Here is a 20,112-nt window from a genome sequence, read left to right as displayed (position 1 = left end):
ACTACAACTCTCGAAATGCAACAGTGGCCGGCCAGCCACCACAGCCATGCCCCCGGGCCGACTTCTTAGAGAAGAAAAATGGTAGCGGGCAGCGGCTGCTGGCAGTTTTCAACATAAGTTAGGGTGACTCGGGGGGCAATTGCCACCCGGCCCCTCAGCCCAGCCTGCCATTGCTCCTGGTAGACCCTTTCTCTCCTCTGCTCACACCTCCCTGTGGCTCTGGTTGGGGGATGAGTCTAATTCCAGCTGTGGCAGTGGCTAATCACAATGCCCTCTTTTTGCCAATAGTGGGCTCTAGTCAAAGACTGGAGCTACAGCCAATTGGCATCCTCCTTAAGCTCCCCTCTGCCTGCAAGGAGGGGAAAATGCTCTGCTTAGCATCCTAAAGGGTCTGCCAGCCAAGGCTACAAGTGTAATGTGTTTATCAGACACAACAAAATACACAATACTTAGATGAAAACATTTACCATTAAAGCCAATTGAACTCTCATCAAAAATATTTTTTTCAATGGAAGATGATATAATGAAAATGTATGATATATATATATATATATATATATATATATATATATATATATATATCGCTCTCTTTCTCTGTATATATATATATATATATATATATATATATATATATGTATATATATATATATATATATATATATATATATATATATATATATATATATATATAGGCAGAATTTATGATTTCTTGGCCATTTTTCAGAGACTATGAATGATAACACAAAAACCTTTCTTTCACTCATGGTTAACATTTGGCTGAAGCCATTTATTATCAATAAACTGTGTTTACTCTTTTTAAATCTTAATGGCAACAGAAACTATCCAAATGACTCCGATCAAAAGTTTATATACCCTGGTGATTTTCGACAGATAACATGCACACAAGTGGACAGAAAGGGGTTTGAATGGCTATTAAAGGTAACCATCCTCAACTGTGATCTGTTTGCTTGTAATTAGTGTGTGTGTATAAAAGGTCAATGAGTTTCTGGACTCCTGACAGACCCTTGCATCTTTCATCCAGTGCTGCACTAACGTTTCTGGATTTGAGTCATGAGGAAAGAAAAAGAAATGTCAAAGGATCTGCAGGAAAAGATAGTTGAACTGTATACAACAGGAAAGGGATATAAAAAGATATCCAAGGAATTGAGAATGCCAATCAGCAGTGTAAAACTCTAATCAAGAAGTGGAAAATGAGAGGTTCTGTTGAAACCAAACCACGGTCAGGTAGACCAACTAAACTTTCAGGCACAACTGCCAGGAAAATTTTTGGGATGCAAAGAAAAACCCACAAATAACTTCAAGTGAAATACAGGACTCTCTGAAAACATGTGGGGTGGCTGTTTCAAGATGCACAATAAGGAGGCACTTCAAGAAAGTTGGGCTGCATGGTCGAGTCACCAGAAGAAAGCCATTAGTACACAAATGGCACAAAGTATCCTGCTTACAATACACCAAACAGCACAGAGACAAGCCTCAAACCTTCTGGCACAAAGTCATTTGGAGTGATGAGACCAAAATTGAGCTTTTTGGCCACAACCATAAATGCTACATTTGGAGAGGAGTCAACGAGGCCTATGATGAAAGCTACACCATTCCTTCTGTGAAACACGGAGGTGAATCGCTGATGTTTTGGGGATGTGTGAGCTACAAAGGCACAGGAAATTTGATCAAAATTGATGGCAAGAGGAATGCAGTATGTTATAAAAAAATACTGGAGGAACAATTGCATTCATCAGCCAGGAAGCTGCACATGGGACGTACTTGGACATTCCAACATGGCAATGATCCAAAACACAAGGCCAAGTCAACCTGTCATTGGGCACAGCAGAAAGAAGTGAAGGTTCTGGAGTGGCCATCTCAGTCTCCTGACCTCAATATCATTGAGCCACTCTGGGGAGAACTCAAACATGCAGTTCCTGCAGGACAGCCCAAGAATGTACAGCAACAGGAGGCCTTTTGCCAAGAGGAATGGGCAGCTTTACCATCTGAGAAGATAAAGAGCCTCATCCACAAATACCACAAAAGACTTCAAGCTGTCATTGATGTTAAAGGGGGCAATACACGGTATTAAGAATCAGGGTTGATCAGGGTCATTTGGGTAGTTTCATATCCCCCAGATGAAGACACGTGATCCCTGTGTCGAACATGCGTAGGGGAGGGCCAGGACGGAGAAAGCAGTATGGAATCCACACAGGAGAAGCATACCACACCATACGTCCAGCATTTTTTGCTTATTACTTTGGAGGCTGATTGTAGAGTGGTGCACTTACGCACCTGGACTATGTGAGAACCCCAGTGTGGGGAGTGTTTTATTAATAAATGTACCCAACAATATTACACCATATAGTTTTCCTCTTATTTATATACATGGAGCTACATTGAATCAAGCTGGAGAGTGATGTCTGTTATCAGCACTGAGCCCGGGGGTGACTCCAAAGCGTGATTTGACTCAGGGTAGCAGCTGGGTCACACGCCCTGAGGTGAGCATATTATCCTAGGGGGCCACTGAAGTACACGATGATTTGCAGCACCTAGCATGTATGAGCATGACGGATGACACCACATATGGACACCATTTACACGCACAAATTTGATACGGTTATATGAGACTGTTTCACCTATCGCTTTGTGATTATGTATTAGGACATCTGTGATATCTATTACGGAGCACTAAGCACCTTTTGCATTTGTTTATGCACTTCACCTTTTGCAATATAGATTATTGTTATTTTCTATATTTACCAATATTAATATATATATATATATAAATTATTCATATGCACATTGCACTTTTATACGCTAGATTTATATGAATTTATTTGCCCTTTATTTTGTAAGATTTGACTGTTATATTTTTAGCTATCTTTCACATCTTATTATTCAAAAGTATTGGTTCACTCTAGCGCAGCGCATATTTTCCATTAGTACAACTTGCACGGTATATGAAACGTGATCTGCGCTTGGAATAAAGTGTGGTGCTGCGCTAATCCCAATGAGATAGGCGCATATTGGCTCTGTGCTCGTGAGCGTCTTATAGTGCACCAAAATAGGCTTTGAAAATGTAACAATAAAAAGATAACCTCATATGACAAATGTGTCCTTATGTGCTGATAGTGTGTATGATCAAGAAAATCGTAATAAATACACAATAAATAATAATAAATATAACGTGCAAAGTGATTAGTGCTTAGGCAACACAGTAGCAAACATAAATGTATGGGTGAATATAGCTCAGATAAAAATAGCAGCTGGCTAAGACTATCACCAATCGCCAACTAGCTAAAAATAAAATAAATCAACACATTCATAAGTGCATATATAGCCAAAGTGCATCCAGTGCAAGTTAAATGTGGCTACGTGCTTAAAAGTTCATAAACATGCATGCAAAACTGCGTGCGAAATATTATCAGGTGCAGTGCTCCTTGCGGCGAAAAACAGTCAATCAAAAGTCCATAAAACGTGTATTGCCTTCCGTGCTAAACATGGGTGACAGTAGTGGTCAGTCTTCATGCAACAGTGTGCACATTAGTGGGCAGTGGCCCCTTACCTGAAGGTAATGGGGTAATCGCGTTTAGCCAATCAGAGGCATGGCAGCCTTTGTAGAGACAATGGGTATACTCTGTAATGGAGGATGGTGGAAATATGGTCCTATCCTGATCGCTTCTATTGTAGGGGCTTCTGGTCCTTCCAAGTAGTGTCCCGGGGTCACCCAGATAGATTAAGAAAGGAAGCCCACAATAGTGTAGTATTGCATGGAAGCGTATCACTTTTATTACAACATAAAATACAGTACTCACATAGAACATTAAAAACCGGGTGGAGATCCGACGAGCGGTGAGCTCGTAATGCAAATAACAGTCAGAGAGTGCCTGTCCCATCCCTACGCGTGACGTCACGGTCACGTGACTTCTTCAGGGGATCTGCGCTTGCAGCTGGAGACTAGTACACGTTTGGCACAGGACCGTTGTGGCTCACAAGATTTTCTTTATTTGGGTAGTTTCTGTTGCCATTATGATTAAAAAAGAGTAAACACAGTTGATTGATAATAACCGGCTTCAGCGAAACACTAAACATGAGTAAAAGAAAAGTTTTTGTGTTATCATTCATATTCTCTGAAAAATGGCCAAGAAATCATAAATTCTGCCAGGGTATATAAACTTATGAGCACAACTGTATATATATATATATATATATATATAAAAGAACCCCAGTATTAGTTGAAACTCCTCTCACCCAGAAGAAGTGTTAGGCCCAAATAGCGAACACCCCCGGTTCGGTTCACACCAGAACACGCAAACAGACAAAAAATTTGTGCTAACATGTGAACACCATTAAAGTCTATGGGACATGAACGTGAAAAATCAAAAGTGTTCATTTTAAAGGCTTATATGCAAGTTAATGCCATAAAAAAATGTTTGGGGACCCGGGTCCTGTCCCAGGGGACGTATCAATGCAAGAAAAAAAGTTTTTAAAAATGCGTTTTTTTCAGGAAAAGTGATTTTAAGAATGATTAAAAATAAAAATAAAATATTCCTTTAAATATCGTGCCTGCGGGGTCCCCTAAGTCTGCCTGTAAAGTAGGACATTTTTCCCATGTTTATAATAGTACCGCGGCAAAATGATGTTTCTAAAGGAAAAAATGTAATTCAAAATTGCTTGCGGCTGTAATGTATTGCCGAATCCCAGCAATATACATGAAAAATCATTGAAAAAAACAGCGTGGGTTCCCCCCCAGTCCATTACCAGGCCCTTCAATTTTTTTTAAAACATGGCGTGGGGGTCCCCCCAAAATCCATATCAGGCCCTTCAGGTCTGGTATGGATATTAAGGAAAAACTCCACGCCAAAATGTAAAAAAAATGGCGTGGGGGGTCCCCCCAAAATCCATACCAAACCCTTATCCGAGCATGCAACCTGGAAGGCTGCAGGAAAAGGGGGGGAGAGCGTCACTTTTTTGGTGAACCGGTAGGGGTACAATGTACCCCATACTTATTCACATGGGGCGGGATCTGGGGGCCCCCTTGTTACAGGGGGCTTCCAGATTCCGATAAGCCCCTTGCCCACAGACCCCCAAAATCACCGGGCAAGGGTTGTGGGGATGAGGCCCTTGTCCCCATCAACATTGGGACAAGGTGCTTTGGGGAAGACCCCAAAGCACCCTCCCCATGTTGAAGGCATGTGGGCTGGTACGGTTTAGGAGGGGAGTGCTCTCTTGTCCCCCCTCTTTTCCTGTGGCCTGCCAGGTTGCATGCTCGGATAAGAGTCAGGTATGGATTTTGGGGGGACCCCACGTCATTTAACTAAAAAAAAATTTGGCACAGGCCTGAAAGGCCTGGTATGGATTTTGGGGGACCCCCACGCCATTTTTTTTATTTTGCCACAGGGTTCCCCTTAAGATCCATACCAGACCTGAAGACCCCGATATGGATTTTGGGGGGACCCAAAAATGTCGGCGCAGGGTTCCCCTTTACCACTTCAATACACTGTGTTATATAAACTACACTGACTGCATTGAGTATATAGATATATTTATATATCTATATATCTATCTATTAGGGCTGCAGAAATTAACGATTAATTCCTCGATTAATCATTAATTTTTTTGATCGGTATTCACCTCTCCGCCGGGTCTTCAGGGAGTTCTGTCGGACATCCAGTGACATCATGGACATAGACGTCACCGGACTTCTCCCCCCTTCCCCAAGTGCCCCCGTCTGCTAACGAAGGGAAGGGGGAGGAGTCACGCGGGGTGTGGTTTTCTTCTTTGGCTTATCAGCGATAGCAGGTCACGTGACATGGCCTACCCCCTCCTCCACCCGCTGTGGAGCTGCCTGTTGTCATGGTTTTCTGAAAGTGTAGAGACCAGCGGACACCTGGTGTCAGAGATGTGTACACACTCCATAACATCATTATGTCATTAAAAGGTGTCTGCCTTCGGGAGATTTCCCTTCACTTCCTGTTCCGGAATCAAAACCGGAAGTGAGAAGAAGCCCCTTTTAGCTCCTAGTAATCGCCAGAACTCTGTGGGGGTATTTCCCTCTCTGATTGCTTATGCTGGGACAAATGGGGCTCATTCACATGAAGCTGTGTCACTTAACCCTTATGCTGCCAGAGCTGTTTTTGCACTTTTTTTTTTGGCATGAAACATTTGTTGCTTAAAAGTTAAAATCAGTACTTTTTTTGCTAGGAAATTACTTAGAACATATATATATATATATATATATATATATATATATATATATATATATATATATATATATAATTAATCTAAATTAGTTGATTAATCAATTTTAAAAAATATATATATATATATATATATATATATATATATATACACACTAGACTGTATATATCAAATATACTGCCACTAATAACCTGCCTGCCTAATCTAGCTTAATCTATCTCCGTCCACACACTATACAGGGCCGTTATGTATGCAGGTTTTTTATCCTATGCATTAGGATAAAAAACCTTCTGTGTGTAGCAGCCCTCCTAATACTTACCTCTCTATCCAGCCATGTCCATGAGTCCCTTGGCCATCCGGGACTCTCCCTCCTGATTGGCTGAGACAAAGCAGCGGCACCATTGGCTCCCACTGCTGTCAATTAAAGTCAGTTAGCCAATCAAAAGAGAGGGGGGGGTGTGGCTGAACCAAAACTCCGTGTCTGAATGGGCACAGAGAGCTGTGACTTGGCTCGGATGCCCCCATAGCAAGCTGCTTGCTGTGGGGGCACTCGACAGGAGGGAGGGGCCAGAATCACAGAAGAGGGACGTGAGAAGAGGAGGATCTGGGCTGTCCAGTACAAATCCACTGCACTGAGCAGGTACGTATAACATGTTTATTTTTGTTTTGTTTTTTAAATGAAACTTTACAATCACTTTAACAAGAAAAAATACTCTTTTTTTCTTTTTTTTTTTATTGCTCTGGCACATGATTGAGTTAGGGTGCCCACGTGTCCCGGATTGCCCGGGATTATCCCGTAATTGACATCTTTGTCCCTGGTCCCGGGCAGCTTCATTCCGGGACAATACAGTGTCCCGGAATGAAACTGACAGTCTGGGAACAGGGGTGGACCGAGCCGCCATAGCGCTGGCTCTGGCTCCGCTTCCACCTCCTCCACCTCCTCCTGATCACTGGTTGCTATAGCCGCCTGGCATCAGGCAACCAGTGACGTCACTGCCCAGCGTTGAAAGCGGAGGAAGATTTCACTTCCTCCTCCACGCTAGTGCTGCTGGGAGTCACTGCTGGTTCTTTCACCTCTGCACTTGGCTCCAGTGACTGGCCTGCAGCTTGTGTGGGGTGTTTCTGTTCCCACAGGCTGCCTGCAATTACAGTGAGTACGGCATCTCTCTCTTCCTCCCCCCTCCTGCCCACCTCACACTAACACACGGACTGAAGTCCCCTCCCCCTTTTCCTCGGCTCGGATGTCACAGACAGGAGAATGAGGGGGAGGAGAATGGACACAGGACTCAACAGGACGGGACATGCTGATCTGAGGTTAGTACACAATATTAATACTTGGCACTTGCAGGAGAAGGAGAGACAGGGGGCAAGTTGTCAAAAAATAATACTTGCAGTGATTTTGGGGGATAAGAGCATGCTGTATGTGCTAGGGGGCACTTTAGGAGGGGAGATATATTGTGCTGGGGGGGTCAGATTTTTTATTTAACCCCCCTTCCAGCACAATTTCTCTCCCCTCCTAAAGTGTGCCCCCTAGCACATACAGCATGCTCTTATCCCCCAAAATCACTGCAAGTATTCTTCTTTGACAACTTGCCCCCTTCCCCATCTTCAAAGACAAACTGGCTGCTATTGAGGGGACAATTGTACTGTCTGGAATCCTGGGAACTTTGCTAGAGATTCAGGGCAATTCTGGAGGAGGATGTTAGGAGGCACTAAGGGGGCACCCCGGAGGACGTAAGAGGGCTCTGACTAAGTTAGTACTGCCAGAGTGCCCCATTACATCCCCCCTTACAACCTCCAGGGTGCCCCCTTAAGTGCCTCCAGAGTGCCCCCTTACATCCTTCAGAGTGCCCCACCACCAAAGTGGTATAGCAGTGGCTGACAGACTATCAGGAGGTGATATTGCACTCCTCTTCCTCCTCTCTCCGCTAACTATCCCCCGCCATACACTCCATACTCCTCTCCTGTACATATTACCCACCATTATACATTCCGCACTCCTCTCCTGTACATATTACCCCCCGCCATACACTCCACACTCCTCTCCTGTACATATTACCCACCGCCATACACTCCGCACTCCTCTCCTGTACATATTACCCACCGCCATACATTCCGCACTCCTCTCCTGTACATATTACCCACCGCCATACATTCCGCACTCCTCTCCTGTACATATTACCCACCGCCATACACTCCATACTCCTCTCCTGTACATATTACCCACCGCCATACATTCCGCACTCCTCTCCTGTACATATTACCCACCGCCATACATTCTGCACTCCTCTCCTGTACATATTACCCACCGCCATACATTCCGCACTCCTCTCCTGTACATATTACCCACCGCCATACATTCCGCACTCCTCTCCTGTACATATTACCCACCGCCATACATTCCGCACTCCTCTCCTGTACATATTACCCACCGCCATACATTCCGCACTCCTCTCCTGTACATATTACCCACCGCCATACATTCCGCACTCCTCTCCTGTACATATTACCCACCGCCATACACTCTGCATTCCCTATTTAACATTAACACATTCTGCACTATACAAGTCATCTCAGACTCTCTTTAAGAACACCCCCTTTAAGCCAATATTTAGTGCAATTTAAGACATGTCCACAGTTCATTACGACACGCTTTGCGCACCATACTGTTGTTGTTCTTGATGCCTAGGGCCCACTTTTGATCTTGCACACGGGCCCGCTGATTTCGTACGCCCTGCCCCAAAAAACGGCAAAAAAATTTGTCAAAAATCATCTTTTTTTTTGGGGGGGGGGGGGTGTCCCTGAATGGCAGTTTGGAAATGTGGTCACCCTAGATTGAGTATTCTTTCAAAGTAGATATTCACCACATTCACTAAGCTAAGGGAAAATTCCCCTGAAAAGTGCAAATCTTTAAACAGAACAGCCTATTTGCTTTAGCAAATCAACCTCAAAGTGTGAATGATTTCACAAGATCACAGTTTCTGAGAGGTTGTAATCACCACATCTGACAGCAGTAATCATTGCAAGGCCAAGGTTGTTTGAATCATGAATCTTTTTCATTCTGTATCCTTGAGAAACAACTGATCATCTGTCTGTTTTGTTATCAGTTTTAGCCACATGATTTATTGCTCAGCTCTCTGCAGTAACAAGCAATTGTATTTGGTACAGTGGCTGCTGACTTTGTATGCACTTGCTTATGTATGATTATAGGTGTGTAGCTCTCTCTCTCTCTCTCGACAGACACACATTCTCTTTTTAGCTTATTAAAGATGATCAACTTTTTTTTCAGTAGAACACTACATGGGTCCAGGGAGACTTGAAAAGAACAAAAAAATGTGTGAACTTTCAGATATGACTACAGTAATGAACCTGTGCCCAGACTATGCACATTTGCATATTCTGAACATGCAGTAAGGTTCATACATCATTGTTATGTATGGGCCATATTTATACTTCAAGCACAGCTGAAAGCAAAAAGTTTCGGGGGGCAGGAGGCGGAGCCTAGCGGAGCAGACATGCATTGTTAGAGCTCCACACCGCTGAGGAAAGAAGAGAAGGACAAAGCGGAGCCTGCAGGCTCAAAAGGTATCCATTTGAACCTTTTTGCCCCAGGGAACAAACTGTGAAAGTTTGGGCAGGAAATATGGTACTGGGAGGAAACCGTGGCAGAAATAAAAATCACCTCACAAAGAGCTCACAGGCACTCACTGCAGCTGAAGCAGCTCCAGTCACCTCACAAGATACAGCATCAGGGCACTCTCACAGACAGAAAATGTCACAGCAAGACTCTCCATTTGAGTCAGATACAGAACAAATCCTCTCACAAACTTCTCCACAAGCCTCCTCAGCATCCCCAGTAATATTATTACAATTTGAAAAGATGCTTCATAAGGCTTTAAAACAAACCTCAGACCAAATAACAAAAAGCCTAACCAAAGAAATAAGAGAGCTGGGAAACCGCACCGCAGCCTTAGAAATAAAAATGGATGAAATTGAAATTACAACCCAAGAAAATATAACAGAATTGGAACAATTAAAAAAAGAGAATTTAATACTTCAAACTAAGCTCGAAGATTACGAAAATAGAGCCAGACGTTCAAACTTGCGCATAAGGGGAATACCTGAAACTGTGACAGACCTGCAATCTACTATTACTGCTCTATTACAAGAACTAAAGCCAGATATCCCTGTTGAACGTTTAGAACTGGACAGAGTACACAGAGCCCTCACAGCCAAAAAGAAAGATGGACCCCCACGTGATATAATCACAAAATGTCATTATTACAGAACGAAAGAACAAATACTAATTGCTGCAAGAGAAAAAAAGGAACTTAATTTTCAAGGATACAATTATCAAATTTTTGCTGACCTATCCCAACTTACTATTACTAAAAGACGATCCATGAAACCCCAACTAATGGAACTGCAACACCACAACATTATGTATCAATGGGGCTTCCCCTTTTCAGTCAGATTTAACTACCAAGGTACAATTTACAGAAGCAGATCAGCAGATGAACTACAACAAACCCTTTTAAAATTAAATCTGACAGAACCCACAAGCAGCAACACTCCCACACGCAGAAGAATGGCATCATCTTCACCTTCAGGCAGCACCCAGAAAATTTCAGAACAAAATGGGAATCATCATTCTCACAAAAGAGGCCGTTATGCCACATCATCCATGGACCAAGAAGATTCAATGGACTGACATCCTAATTCCTGATATCTCTTCATTTATTATACTAAGAGATGGTTCTCTATAAAAAACCTATATTTATAACTGAATGTAACTGCATTCTGATAGTCACACACTGTGTGGGATCATGTTACATTCCAGTTATATTTCTTATTACTTCTGATTCATATAGCCTTAGAATATATAAGTGAAATAAGGAAATTCATGTTCAGTTATATATTATCAGGTAATAACAATAGATTTATTACTTTTTAGGACAAATATGTTCAATAATCCAGAAGTAATGGAAGCTTTTTCTTTCTTTTCTTAAACAAATATATTATTACCTAACTAGTTCCTAGAATTATGTTTTTGTTTATTCTAATCTGAAGCAATACAACCTCAATTTTATGAGTTAACATATCTAAACAGTTACATATGAATAAAATATGTAATTGTTTACTCTAAAAGGGTTAAAATCCCAAAATAATTCAAACTATCTTCATCAATACCAAAGTTATTAACAGTACCTTTCTAACTGAATTATTTAGCCTAGGGCAAGACTAACCATATACAACCACCCTGGAATAAATAATTTCAACAAAAACTATATTCTGCACTCCAATTAATGAAACATCATTTTGATGTCTTTTGACATAGCACTTCTCTCCTGTAAGCGGAAGATCCGTGTACCCCCATTAGCCCTCCTCATTCTCCCAACCATATTATGTGGGAGTGTGACGAAGGCACTTATTCCCCTGAGAGAGATATTTATTCTCTTTCACGGGTAAATTGTGATTACTTGCAAAAAATAATTTATACAATGTATCATCTAATCTCATATGTTTTTTGTTTACTCTTTACTCCAGAATTCACTGGTTTCTTTTCTATCTATTCATCTCTTCAGTCCACACAGGTTGATCTGCGCAGTCAGCTCTGCATAACAAAAAGTAAGTCAAAACTATTTGATCTATTGCCATGGCACCACTGAATATACTTTCCCTGAATGTTCAGGGAATAAATGTCCCTCAAAAAAGGACCAAAGCCTTCCGTACTTTCCATAACAAGAAGGCTCACATAGTATGCCTCCAAGAAACACACTTCACCAAAGATTCTACTCCAAAATATATTTCTCCTTTTTATCAACAAATTTACACAGCTTCTGCCTGTACCAAGCAAAGGGGAACTCTAATTGCATTTCACCGATCCACACCATTCACCTTATCATCAGAAATTAAAGACCCAGAAGGTAGATACCTGATACTCATGGGTTATATAATGGATACAGCAATCACTGTGATTTCCTACTATGCTCCTAACAAACAACCTACACCATTCCTCTCACATATATTACAAGTGATTAATACACACAAAATAGGAACAGTGATAATGCGTGGGGATTCGAACCAGGTCCTCCTCCCATTTCTAGATAAATCACCTTTTACACCATCCAAAATAACCTCTAGATTACCTTTTTCTCAACTTCTTTCCAAATACAATCTGGTAGATTCATGGAGAGAAAGTAACCCAATGAAAAAGAAATTGACTTATTTCTCGCACCCTCATCAAACCTTCACCAGAATAGATCATATTTTTCTAACAATAGGAATGATACCAGAAATTATTGCATCAGATATAATTCCGATTCCGTGGTCTGACCATAATGCAGTATACACTACTATAGCCTCAGCCATACCAAAAGCGCATGACCCAACGTGGTACTTACCGGACATAATGCTCAAACACCCACTACATCAGATGGCCATTGAACAAGCTTTAAAGGAATACATATCAATTAATAATACAACAGACATCTCCCCAATAACACTGTGGGAAGCTCATAAGCCTGTCTTGCGTGGTACAATACAAAGACAAATGGCACTATTTAAACGGGAACGCAAAAATCTAGCAAAAAAACTAGAACTCAATTTTAATGCAGCCTACATATCATTTCAAGATAATCCATCTCAGAGTACAAAATCTCATCTGGAAAAATCTAGATTGGAATACGATCTATTTCTCACTGAGTCAGTTGATAAATCCCTCAAACGCTCCAAACACAATTTCTACATGAATACAAACAAACCAGGTACATATTTGGCTCCGGCATTAAATTCAACTAACAAATCTTTCAAACCAATACGTTTGAAATTATCAAAAAATGTTTACACTTGTAATCCAGTTAAAATAGTCCATAAATTTCACTCACATCTCGCAACTTTATACAAGACAAACAATGAATTTAATCCTACAGAGGCTGAATCCTTCTTCTCAAAAATAACCTTACCTGAGTTATCTCAGAATCAAAAAAGCAGTTTGGATGAGCCTATAACTATAGATGAAGTTGCTAACGCCATAAAAGACCTAAAACTTAACAAAAGACCAGGCCCAGACGGCTACTCGGCTTTATACTATAAAACATTCTCAGAAATACTCTCTCCCATTCTCACTGAAACTTTTAACAAACTTCTAGATGGACATTCTTTTCGGCAAGAAACACTAATGGCAATTGTTTGTATGATCCCAAAACCCCTTTCTGATGATACTTCCTGTGTGAATTATCGGCCTATCTCTCTGTTAAACCTCAATAATAACTTATTAGCAAAAATAATAGCAAAACGCCTCAATAGCATTATAGGAAAATTAATACATAGAGATCAAGTAGGCTTCATGCCAAATAGACAGGCAGGCGATAATATACGCAGGGCAGTGTTATTGGCACATATTGCTAAAAAACGGAAAATCCCTTTATGTTTTCTATCTCTCGATATTAAGAGGGCATTTGACACAGTATCCTGGCAATATATGCAATATTCATTACAAAAATGGGGTTTTGGACCCCACTTTTTAACATGGATCAAAGCATTATATAATAAACCCAAAGCCTATATAAAATATGCTGGATACAAATCTGAAGCCTTTAATATCGAAAGAGGTACCCGACAGGGTTGCCCATTATCTCCCTTATTATTTGCCCTTATACTCGAACCCATGGCCCAATACATCAGAACAAACCAAACTATAACTGGCATTGAAGTAGGAGGTATTACACACAAATTATGTATATTTGCAGACGATATATTACTTTTTCTATCATCACCACAGGTCTCTGGTCCTAACTTAATACCAGCTCTTGATGGATTTGCAGCCCTATCCGGCCTTATGATTAATCCTAAGAAATGCCTAGTGCTTAATATTTCACTCACAAACATGGAATTGATCCCGGCTAGGGCTGCACTCCCATTCACATGGGCAGAAAAATCAATCCCATATCTTGGAATTCATTTAACAGCATCTCATTCTGACTTATTCTCAACCAATTATCCTCCTGTATTAAGACAGATCACAAATCTAATAAAACAATGGTCGCAACTTCCTTTATCCTGGATAGGGAAGATTAATGCAATCAAAATGACTATTCTACCCAAATTGCTTTATCTATTCAGAGTCCTCCCTATTCCAATTCCTTCCTATTTTTTGAGAATAGTACAAAAAAGAGCAACTTCGTTTATATGGGGCTCTTCTAAACCACGTATACCTATACACACACTACATCTTCCCAAAAATAAAGGAGGCCTGGGATACCCTAATTTTACTAACTACTACAGAGCAGCACATTTGGCCAGTCTGTCCAAATACCATGCAAAACAGGAAATCCCATTATGGGTATTTATAGAGGCTTCAGAAAATGACCCTCTATTAATATCAAATTTATTATGGCTTGATCCTAAAGACCGCTTTAAAATTCATAATCCCATAACTAAACACTTCTTATCTCTCTGGGATAAACTAAAAACCAAATATCAGTTACAATCTCCACACAATCCTCTCCTTTCTTTTATCAGAAATCCAGGCCTTTTATCCGGCATGGATCTACCCAAATTCTTTTAAAGCTTGGACAACATCAGGCATTCAGACACTAAATGACTTCATAGCATCTAAATCATTCCTTTCATTCCCATCGCTTAGAGAAAAATATGATCTACCAAACTCTGAGATATTTAGATATCTCCAAATCAAAAATTTCTATACACCATTCCTAAAGGGGGATACACCATTATCCCAATTATCCATTTTTGAATCAATCTGTACAAAAGATCCATTTGCTAAAGGTACAATTTCATCACTTTATAATCAATTATATGGAGTAGCAAATCTTAATAGACCCTCTTACGTTCAGAGGTGGGAGGAGGACCTGGGACGAACTTTAGAAGACACGGACTGGTCTAACATATGGCTCACATCTAAGTCATCTTCACCCAACATCTTAGCACTGGAGACAAATTATAAAGTCCTAACTCGCTGGTACCTTGTACCCGCTAGAGTGGCAAAATATTCACCTAATACCTCAGCTCTTTGTTTTCGAGGATGCCCAGAAATAGGCACATATTTACACATATGGTGGACGTGCCCAGTAATCCAAACCTTCTGGAAGGAAGTCTTCGTGATTGCATCTAAAATATTTAAAAAAATAATACAACCAGATCCATATTTAACTTTACTTAATCTAAAACCGGAATGGTTAACACTCTCTCAATTCAAACTTATGATCCAACTAATAACGGCTGCAAAACAAACAGTGGCCAAGGCATGGAAATCTCCTACATTGGTACTAGCAGAAACAATTCACAGAATGAATAATACAATGTCCCATGCTAAGATGGTAGCCATCGATCAAAATCAAATTCCAAAATTTGAAAAACTTTGGCATCCTTGGATAAAACAACAGTTCCTGTCAAACTTCAATGACTCTGTCCTGTTGCCATGGTAACAGATTAAATGACTTACAGAGACACCCATTCTAAGGCTTCAAAGAGAACTAAAAAGAATAATAAACTGACGAGCGGGACAACCTTGTGGACCATACCTCTACCTTTCAACCCTTTTTCTTCTTTCTCTTTCCTTTTCTCCACCTTACGATTAAAGCTCATTATCAGAATTTATTTGACCTATATACACTCTACTTGTAAACAATATGTATAGTAGGTATAAATCATTTAAATACCTACAAAAGTAACTAAGGAAATTATATATATCTTTAATTTAGGTTTACGTGAACCCAATGTTTAATATTTGAAATTTCATGATATTTACCTATATAAACCCTACTGTAAAACAATGAGCTTACTTTATAGATCCTTGTAAACTTACTGTATGTATCTTTATAACATTGTATACTCAATAAACTTCTTTTGACAAGGAAAGCAAAAAGTTTCAAATTGAAAACAGGCTGGCTTTTTCTTGCAAAAGAGATATGCAATGTCTCTTCTGCAATAAAACACATGTGCTTTAGGGTTGCCACCTTTTCTTCAAGTCAAACCCGAACATTTTAGCGGTGAATGGCAATTTTTTTAATAGTATAAACTATACATATATTTTACTATTAAGTACCATTTCCAATCATATTAAGTTAATAACATAAGTCCCCCTTTACATCAGAGTCCACAGAGTTCCCCTTTTTACATCTGAACTTGCAGAGTTCACTTTCACTGTAAGGGGGGACTCTGCAGACTCTGATGTAAGGGAGAACTCTGGGGACTCTAACATAAGGGATGCTCTAGGAACCCTGATTTAAGAGGGAACACTGAGAACTCTGATGTACGGAGAGGATTCTGATGTAAAGGGAAACACTGTGGCCTCTGGTGAAAAGGGGAACTTTGATGTAAGGGGTGCTCTGAGAACCCTGATTTGCCTTAGTGTACTTACTCAGATGCAGGAGACTTCAGTCACAGACAGGGATGGATGGCGAGCTCACTCACCCCTTGGCAGTCAGCAACTCTCATCCAGATGTAGCTGAGGCTGCTGGACTTCAAATTTTCAGCCCCAACTTTCCTTTTCTGAGGCACAGCGTCGGGGATTGGAGTGTGTGCAGAAACAGAGGTGTAGGGGTGGGGGGAAGAGGTGCAGATCGAGCCCTCTCTCCTGTCTGTGTTTGGGGGGGGTGTTAGTGCTGGCTTTGGGCAGTGTGAAAGAGTGTAAGGCCGCCTACACACGAGCGGACTTCTCAGCAACAAAAGTCCGACGGCCATTCCGGTGGACTTTCGTCAGACTTTTGACGGACTTCTGACGGACTTTTGAACAAACGGACTTGCCTACACACGATCACACCAAAGTCCGACGGATTCGTACGTGATGACGTACGACCGGACTAAAATAAGGAAGTTGATAGCCAGTAGCCAATAGCTGCCCTAGCGTGGGTTTTCGTCCGTCGAACTAGCATACAGACGAGTGGATTTTACGACCGGACTCGAGACCGTCGGAAAGATTTGAAGTATGTTTCAAATCTAAAGTCCGTCAGATTTTTGACGGGAAAAGTCCGCTGAAGGTCCGATGAAGCCCACGCACGATCTGATTTCCGCCGGACTCGGTCCGTCGGACCAGTCCGGTCGAACAGTCAGCTCATGTGTACGCTGCCGCTGCATAACAGACACTCTAAGCTTAGACAACTGCAGCCAGCAACTGTGCGGGAAGCCATAGCCCAGTCTAAATAATGTGTCAGGGTTTAAGGCAGTCTGAAACCCGGACACATGATTCCAAACCCAAACTGTCCGGGTGAATCCTGGACAGGTGGCAACCCTAATGTGCCTGCCTGTTAGCAATCCCTCTAGAAAGTACATAGAGCTCACATTGCAACACATTCTCTATGTGCCAGGATGATTGCTCTTCTGCGCATGCGTGGGATTGACAAGATCCCACACCATCCAATTAAGATGGCCAAAAACAAGCACCCAGAAAAAGCCAGCAAGAGGATATTGGAGCAGGTGAAGGAGCTCACAGACATCAGACTGTTGGAGCATATGTGAGTATTTGTGTATTGCTTTAAGGAGCAGCATTTTTAAACTATTCTTTCCATTAGCAGTTCCAGCTGGGAAGCCTTTTAGTCCTGAAAGTGACTGTTCTATGAGCAGTGCATTTTAAACATTATTCTGGTGTCAGAGAGTGTATGTAGTGAGAACAGCAGAGGCCATAGCTCCCAGCTGTCCCTGATTTTGAGGGGCTGTCCCTGATTTGCAACAATGTCCCTCTGTCCCTCTTTACTGCTCATTTGTCCCTCATTTTGGTCTGATCTATACAGTTGTATATAAATGCAATTTGTATCTTTCTGAAAGTGTTTCCCGGTGTTAAACCTTTCATCCAATTTGTAAATTACTGCATTTATACATTTTAAAAGCCAGTATAAAACTATAGTAGTGGTGGGCTTTTTTTTTTGTAATAGGTGTCCCTCGTTCCCATCTCAAAAAGTTGGGAGGTATGGCAGTGGCCACTGCCACACACACACCCGTACAGCCACTGGCAACTTTCTATCAATGGTGCACCATTCCCATAACACTTGACAGTACACTCTCACCCATCAGCACATACACACATTGCTTCAGATACCCTGTGATGAGGAATCCTTTGCCCCTGTCAGGAAAGGGTCTGTCCGCTGGTAAGATCTATCATTTGGCGTGCATTACTGAGGTCCACCAGCAGGTGTCTCCTGAAAATACCAGAATTATACATTTATCCATATATATAAACAACCATTTTATGTGACATTGACTAATCAAAATTATACTGAGCGTATTTTATATTGGACCGGTTACCCGAGTACTTAAATAATATATACTATTATACATATATATATATATATATATATATATATATATATATATATATATATATACATATATTCCAGCACCAATATACAGATACACATTATGAAAAGAGAACATATTATTTAACAGATAGTTCAGAACACGTTTTTCTGCCCTCAGACATGCCTAGTGGTTGAAGGTGATATTACCTGAACTCACCAAGTAAATCATTAGATTTTTCCAACCAATGGAAAATAAGCCATACCTTCTGGGCTGAGCTTATTATAAATTTTTGAGCTTATTGTCCCAGATGGTATAAAGTATGTGAGGTGCCATAGAGAGAGGACCACAGACCCACACGCCGGATACACTCCCTAGACGAACAAGAAGCTTGCTGATAATTGACCACTCCCCATCTTGCTGGACTTTGCTACTGCAACTAATCGAATGTACATGTAATTTGTTGGATATCTTCCCCTTTTAAACTGTGGTAAGATACAGACCATACGGATATTAATTAACCTTTTCCTCTCAAAATTGTAGGGACTGTATTTTACAGTTTATGTTTTAACCTTATCTTGAACAGTGTGTAGGGCAGTTTTGCAGTGAATCATTTTCCCACATTATTGGTCTACGCTGTGTATTGAAGCTGTGCCTGGGTGAAATTAGGTATAGACCCGCATTACAACAAATTTGGCTACTGTGGTCCCAGGGAAATTATTTATCACCCCATTCAATCTGGTAGCTATGGTGAATTAATATTTCCTTCAAATTGATAATATCTATCTGTTGACTCCGCAAGACATATTTTGTATTCCTTCCGGCTGGAAAAATTCAGAGGATTGTTTTCCCGAGCGACAGGGGATATTGTGTTTTTTAACTTAAGACGCGATTACCGCAAATAATTTTTTAACATAGTCATTTGGGCTACACTTGGGTTATTTGTCAAAATATTAGGGACAATAGTTTTATTGCAGTGTTGATGTCTTTGGTAGGGTGTATGAAATATTAATCACCAGAAATCCCTGTTCTGTATGAAATTGTATAATTATGCTTGTAAATTAATAAAAAATATTTACTTATTCATTTTATTGGGAGATATTTATACATTGGTAAGAATTCCCCATAGATTAACAAACTCAGGAAATTATTGTGGTATGTTACTGATTGTCTGAACAAATTTCACATTTTTACCGTAAGGTTGTAGGCACTGAGCAAAACATCTTAATAATTCAAAATTCCCCATATGTATATTAAGATTCCATACCACATTCACAACATAAAATTGGCAAGCACTGCTGAGATATTTTGTAAGAGGGAATCTTACCACATTACAGAACATACTGGTGATTGTATTTGCATATACATTGTGAAGGATATCTGTTGTATAGTAACATGGGAGGAAGTGATAATGAATCAAATTCATCTAAAAACAGCCGGGATGGTAATACCGCCCCAGCTGTAGCTACCTCAAACCTGAAAAAGGCTACTGGGCCTCAGGAAAACTTAGGCGGAATCCTTGACTATGGTGTAATCGAATACATTTGTAAGAGATTAGACTTAGGAGGCAATTTAGAGAAGTTTATCAAAGAGGAGAAAGAACAGGTCCAGAGGTTAAGTGATCATTTTTTTTTATTGAGGATGGGCAGGTAT

Source organism: Aquarana catesbeiana, linkage group LG02 (assembly GCF_042186555.1).
Source record: "Aquarana catesbeiana isolate 2022-GZ linkage group LG02, ASM4218655v1, whole genome shotgun sequence".
Classification (NCBI taxonomy): domain Eukaryota; kingdom Metazoa; phylum Chordata; class Amphibia; order Anura; family Ranidae; genus Aquarana; species Aquarana catesbeiana.
This window is presented reverse-complemented; position numbering follows the sequence as displayed.